The sequence below is a fragment of the Schistocerca americana genome, chromosome 3 (assembly GCF_021461395.2).
Source record: "Schistocerca americana isolate TAMUIC-IGC-003095 chromosome 3, iqSchAmer2.1, whole genome shotgun sequence".
Classification (NCBI taxonomy): domain Eukaryota; kingdom Metazoa; phylum Arthropoda; class Insecta; order Orthoptera; family Acrididae; genus Schistocerca; species Schistocerca americana.
In genome coordinates this window covers 209,240,426-209,247,841 of record NC_060121.1, presented here as the reverse complement: position 1 = coordinate 209,247,841, position 7,416 = coordinate 209,240,426, and the positions used below count along the sequence as shown (strand labels likewise).

The following is a 7,416-nucleotide window of genomic DNA, read 5'->3' as shown; positions in this document are numbered from 1 at the left end:
AAGACCTAAAACTGAGCTGCCTTCCTCAAATATGATTCAAACAGCATCACATACGAAGTGTATCAATGGCTGCACAGGGTACTAACAAGCCAATATAGTTCACTTCAAGATGTAATGAAATTCTAAAGGCTGAACACACATGACCAAAAATGTACTTGGCCAGAGGATCAACCACAATAAAAAGTGAAGACACATGATAATAAGTCACCATCAACTGCACACCACCTAAGAATGGCTTCTCATGGTGGCTGTTCACCCACAGTTTTGATTATACCTGGCTGAACAAGGGCGTGCCCACACTAAAGTACACAGACTGGTTAATGACTGAATAGAAAAACCACCGGAATGTCTCGTCCTGTTGAAGGTAACAACATTTTATGATGTGGCAGCACATGATTACTGCTTGAGTTTTATTAATTTGAATTGGCTGGGGTCACTGCTTGGCATCACTTGTGAACCAAGTGATATAACAATGGATTCACAGACCGCAAAAAGGCCCATTGATGTTCTGGACATTTGCCTGAAAGTGAAGTTATAGACATTATTGATTTACTTCTTGAGCTTCATTGAATGACTGGCACCTGCAACTGCTGCAGCATTGAACTAAAGTGCTCAACCAGTTCCCAGCATTGATTCATATGGTCCTGCCAAAGCTCAAGAAATTTTTCATGTATGGTAGCACTTGACAAGCTAATACTGGAATCTTCTCATTGCCAATACAGTAACCCTCACTCTAAGGCAAACAACATTTACTGAGCACAAATAAACATTCTGTAACAACAAATTAAAAGTGCCTTCATGGATGGATCACTTAGGACCACGTGTAATCAACTTTTGTTGGCCTTCCTTTTCACCCAGTATTCTTTCATACACAACGAATGGGCTATCTTTCATTGCATAGACCACGTATGTTGGTTAGTTTTTCTGTCTTCTTCCTCAAAACCCCATGTGTTTGTGATTTTTCTGATTTCATTTCTGTCATGTAGATTTGGAGACCCTAATTCTCTCAGGTCTTTTTCCGTCTGTTTGTACCAGTTCAGTCTTGTAGTTTTGTTCTTTAAAAATGTATGGAATTTGTGCATCAACCTGTTTGAGTCCATTCTTTTTAAATGACCCATGAATTGGATTCTTCTCATGTGCATCATGTCTGTTATTTTGGAGATATTTTTATATATTTCTGCATAGGGTTTTGGATAACGCACACCATCTTTAGTTCTTGCTCCTAGAATTTTCCTCATTCTTTTACATTCTTTCACTTCCAATTCCCCTTTTAGTATTCTGTGTTGAAGATTTCGTGTCTCAGATGCGTAGAGAGATTCGAGTTTAATTACTGTTGTGTAATGTTGTATTTTGCAGTTCCATGAGAGACTCTTTTTGTTGTAAAAGTTTTTTGCTAACTGAAAAGCCGTCTCCATTTTCTGGACTCTTGATCTGACAGATTTCTTTTCATTACAATTTTCTGCAATCCATTCACCAAAATATTTAAATTCTTTTACTCACGAGATGTAGTTATTACCAATTTTGAGATCAGAAGGTGTCTCTTTGATGTCAGCCATAAATTTTGTTTTTCTAAATGAAATTTCTAATCCTATTTTTGCTGCCTGCTCTTGTAATAATTCTACCTGTTTCTGTGCATCAGTAATGTCTTGGGCAATCTTTGCCATGTCATCATCAAATGCTAAACAGTCTAATTCTATGCCCTTATGTTTTGGTCCCAGTCTGTGTGCTGGTGAACCTCCTTTTCTCCATTCTCGAACAACTTTTTCAAGAGCACAATTGAAGAGCACTGGGGACAGTCCATCCCCTTGTCATACTCCTGTGTCTATTTCAAATTCTGTGCTGAATTCTCCCATAAATTTTACTTTGAATCTGGTCCCCGTAAGTGTTTCTTTTATGATGTTTGTTGTCTTTTGATTTAGTCCAAATTCTGCTAACACTTCAAAAAGGGATTCTCCATCTATACTGTCATATAATGTCTATTATTCCACAAAACCAATTAATAATAGTTCTCAGAATGAGATTTTCACTCAGCAGAGTGTGCGCTGATATGAAACTTCCTGGCAGATTAAAACTATGTGCCGGACCGAGACTCAAACTCGGGACCTTTGCCTTTCACGGGCAAGTGCTCTACCAACTGAGCTACCCAAGCACGACCCACGCCCCATCCTCACAGCTTTACTTCTGCCAGTACCTCGCCTCCTACCTTCCAAACTTTACAGAAGCTCTCCTGTGAAACTTGCAGAACTAGCACTCCTGAAACATCCCCCAGGCTGTGGCTAAGCCATGTCTCCGCAATATCCTTTCTTTCAGGAGTGCTAGTTCTGCAAGGTTTGCAGGAGAGCTTCTGTAAAGTTTGGAACGTAGGAGGCGAGGTACTGGCAGAAGTAAAGCTATGAGGACGGGGCGTGGGTCATGCTTGGGTAGCTCAGTTGGTAGAGCACTTGCCCGTGAAAGGCAAAGGTCCCGAGTTCGAGTCTCGGTCCAGCACACAGTTTTAATGTGCCAGGAAGTTTAATAATAGTTCTTTATGGAAAGTAATATATGTAATAGTTCCTGATTGAAATTGACACAAGTCCAAGCACTACCACGTCCACTGCTTCACAACCATAAGACTGAAATTACATTAATAAACAAAGTTCTGCTTATTTCTTGTGGTAACGGAAACCCTACATTCAGCAGCCAGATCACTGTTTTGCACAAGCCTAAATTGGTCCAGGTAAACATCAACAGCAACTGTAGTTGACCCCTAGAAGTGAAGTTGGATATAACAACTGGGGGTGAGTCTGCTATTGGGCAGCTTTATATTACGTTGGAGCATTAGTTCATAGCATTTTCCATAAGTTTAATAAACACAACAGATACAGATAACGGAGACTTTAGTCATCAATAATATATTCTCCTTCACTACAACAGTTTGCTAATGCTGGGATAACTTTTCAATGCAGCGATTGTAGAAATCACATGGTTTTTAGGTGAAGAACTCGTCGAGCCATGTTCAGAATGCATTTTCCTCTGGAAAGGTAGTTTCTTGAAGGTTGTTCGACAGTGGAAAAAGTGAAAATCTGAGGGTGCAAGGTCAGTTGAATACGTAGGGTGTGAAACGACTTCCCTACCCAACTCCTGTATAGTGTTTTTTGTCAGTCTCGCAGAATGCAGGCGGGAGTTATCGTGGAGTAGCATCACTTCATGCAGTGTTCCTGGTCATTGTTTTTGGACTGCCTCTGTATGACATCAGAGTTGTTGACAACAAATGTCAGCACTGATGGTTACACCTCAGGGAAGCAATTTGTAGTACACCACACCATTGCTGGTCCATCAGATGCATAACATTTGTGGATGCGCTGGTCTTTGTTCGTGAAGCTGCTGCTTTATTTGGTCTCAAACATTTCTTGCTTTTCCTTATGTTAGCATAGAGACTCTATTTCTCATTACCAGTAGGACAGGAATGGTTGGTACTGTTCACAAACCAACTGATGACAAGCAAGCAGAGATACACTTATGGTCCCTGCTGATTTTTGTGATTTTGGCTTCAAGCATGCAGTAACCATACACCCAATTTTTGAACCTTCCTCATTGCATGCAAATGTTTCATGACAGTAGAATGATCACAGTTCATCACATTTGCCATTTCTTGAGTACACTGATATGATCATTGTGGATTAATGAGTTCGAATGATCTTCATAAAACATTGAAAACTAATGTCAAAACAATCCTCCTTAGAATGAGAAAACAATTTTCTTGCCATGCTCTGTCCAATGACATTATCACCACACACAGCACAAATGTTTCTGGCTGCCTCCGCAGCTGTCACCCATCTGTTGAATTCAAACAGAAGAATATGTCAGAAATGATCCAATTTCTCCATTTGACACTCTATTTTCTAGCACTCATAGCTCCACTCACTACATCCAAATGACAAACGTAAACTCAAATAGCAATAGTGAACTACAAATAAAAAATGACGATAAATTAACCCATAGTAACAGGAATACCAACACCCAAAACAAAAATGCTACCATCTTATGCACCAACCTAATATTTGCTCACAATGGAATTTTACATGATCGGCCCACAATAACGTTCGCTCTCCCACTGAAGGTGCCCTCACCGAATGTGGCCAATGTTAGTCACGTCATCTATATCTTTCATTTGCATCTCTGGCAGCGTTACCAAACAAGAGACATTCTGAAACTTTTGAGATGTAATGCAAATTCCTGCTTTTCTGAAAACTTATCTTGAAAGACTCCTTAACATGATTCCCTGAGAAAGTCTTTTCTTAAATAATGCTTCACAGACAGGCAAGATACCTCCAAGACTCAAAATTACATTCGCAAAGTAATTGTCTCACTTTTTTCTTTGATCTATGACTGCCTCTCCAAAATTGCTTTCTAAACCTAAGCATGAATAACCTCATATTAATTATTCTCCAGTTTGATTATAGCAATGTGTCCTCCATTCTCAGCAAAGAAAATGAACAAGATTATTTCAGCCACACTTGCTGCTTTTCTCTCACTTACTGATTGCCACTTCAACTTTGCTTCAAAAGTTACAATCTTAGATATCATTACTAATTGACCTAGATTAAATGCATTTAGCATCTACAGGGTGTTTCACAATTCATGTTACACACCTCTAGAGGTTGTAGAGGGGACTTAGTAGAACAAGTTTTACATAAGAACCCTTGTCCAGAAATGTCATCCAACAATGCTAAAGTGCATCAAAGTTTTAGGTGTCTGCACCTGTAAATGTATGTATGTACAGGGTGATCCTGGTAAGGGCACCTATACAGGTAATGAATGAATTGAATGTTACAAGCAAAAATTGTTACAATACCTCTACAGTGGAATACATGTAGTGATATTGTTGTTGCAAAGATTGTAGGGTAGGCAACTTTTAGAGTTGGTAGTATGGACCAAAACAATAAAAAAGTCAAGTAAATATAGGCTATAAAATGCACACCATAAGAGCTACGTGCACTTGTTCCGTAGAGAAGATGTGTTTCACAGTAGTGAAGGTGAACAAATAATCATAGCTCCTCAGATATGCATTTTAGAGCTCATGTTTACTGGACATCTTTTCCTTCTTTTGATTCATACTACCTCCTCTGAAAGTTGTCTACCCTACAGACTTAGCAAAAACAGTACCAGTACATGTATTCCACTGTCAGAGGCATCAGAATGGTTTTCACTTATAACTTCACTCATTCGTGTCCAGTGGTTACCTCAAATTGATACATCCTACAAAGTTTGTAGCATCATAATGGAATCACCCTACATTCATTTACAACTGCCAGTGCTATAACTTTGATGCTCTGTAGCATCACTGGGTGACATTTCCAGACATGGGTTCCTATGTAAAACTTGTATTAAGTCCCCTCTACAGCCTCTAGAAGTGTGTAACATGAATTGTGAGGCCCCTGTATATACTGAAATGCATAAAATGCATTGAAATGCATAAAAAAATTTAATTTCTTGAAAAGAAGGGCACTAAGTGGCTGAAACCAGTTAAGAAATTAAATTTCTTTTATACAGCTGAGGATGGATAAAATATTAGATTTGGCATCTGTTTACTGAATCATAAACATTAATTACATGTATTTAGCATCTGTTGATTGAACCATAAATACTAATCCATTTCCTGGATTAGATTCTATATTATACTACACAGCTAAAATGGTCACCAATTACAGATGAAGAGACAAGTTGCCTATATAATGGCTTCCAGGGGCAAAAAATTACATTTTCACTACTTTATATAATTATTGACCAAATTTAAAATGCTGATATAATCTATTCATTGGGGGATGTAATCTTATATCAAAGCATTAACACAATAAGCCAGTTATTAAAGTTAGAAGCTGTGCATATGACTTGATGCAGCATAGCTCAGAACACACAAATTACTCAGACTATATTCACCTAGTATCTAAGAACAGGAGCACTTAGCAACTTCCAAAAACCTTCACACATAATTTCACACCTTTTCAAAACTTTTTCTGACCGACACCCTCCACAAAACAATGAAAGGAAAAAAAGTTCATTGCTAAATATATTTTCACTGTTCATGCAGTGAAACTTCAGCAATGGACACAACATTTTAAGCTTTTACTTCTTTACTACAAACTATTTGCAACACATTTTGCATATAGTATCTACACGTACCACTGAATACGCCCGCAAAATTATATCATTGTATGACACATATTTCAGAAGACATGATATCATGAATACTGAGATGGATGAAAATCTAGCTTTTTAAATATGGGTTTGGGGGGCTTCCGATATCAACTGATTGCAAACCTTCCAGAAATGAATACTGTCATGAGGTCTTAGATATGACCACCAATTGAATCTCAGAAGTACACACAAAATTAACTTTGCAGATCTTCTCTTTCATCATTTCAAAAAATGAAACATGTTTTCTTTTTTATCTGTCAGGATGGGTCCCTGGACCATCTTACATAAATTTCTCTTAGGTGACAATTCATCTAATTAATGAAAGACCACACTGACAGAAAGAGAATTGTCCAATATGAAATAATAAAATATTATTACCCCAAAACATACGGCTGTTGGCAGCTGAATACAAAGTGAGCAAGGCTCCCTTTAGTTCTAACATAATGAAAGTTGCAAAATAAATTTTTGGGATGCCGCTACTCCATGTCTTCATATAAAATATAACATTGGACCAGAACCTGATAGTGATACAGATACAAATAAAGGAAAAAAATTCTTACCTATATTAATGGAAAACCATAAATAGTGCAATCAGAATCTTACTTCAAATCTAGTACATCTAAAAACCTGTATACACTGCATCTAACCAAACCAATGGACTTTATGTTACTGTCTTTAATACTACTTCATAGCAAACTTGATAAGAAAATGTACACAGTAGTAAATCTGAAATCAAGTCACCAATGCGCAAAGCACACAAGAGGTTCACAATAAACAGTGAGGAAATGTACAGCTGCCTGGAGAGCAAGTAACCTGAGGTAAGTAGTGAAAATGTAAAATGCATGGACCAAATCTTCTAACATATTAAAAGCATATTGTCCCCATTCCAATTAAAAATTTCTTATGATGATTTTGAAACAAAAGTATGTAAAAATTTGCAAGTTGAGAAGTATACATTTGTTTAAAAAAAGCTACGCAGATATCATTTGATATTTCTGTGGATAAAAGCTATGCTAGTTTCCTGTTCATGAGTAGAAGGCAGAGGCCTAATTTTCCAAAGACAGTGCAGAGAAAATATACGTCCATGGACTTGTATTTCCACTCACAGATACACCTGTGATGTGTTTTTGTTATTGTTCTTATCAACAATGAGAGTATTTAAGGTGGGAACAATAGTGTAGGAACAGGGAAGTTAATTTTTGTGATGGTTTCCACTTTTGAACACTACAATTGATGGCT

At 37.6% G+C, this 7,416-nt stretch overlaps 1 non-coding gene across 1 annotated transcript; it reads left to right on the top strand.

Moving 5' to 3' along the window:
• Positions 1-2,413: 2,413 nt before the first annotated feature.
• Trnas-uga lies at positions 2,414-2,488 on the top strand. Its single transcript has one exon. It is a non-coding gene; the product is annotated as a tRNA-Ser (tRNA).
• Positions 2,489-7,416: the final 4,928 nt, after the last annotated feature.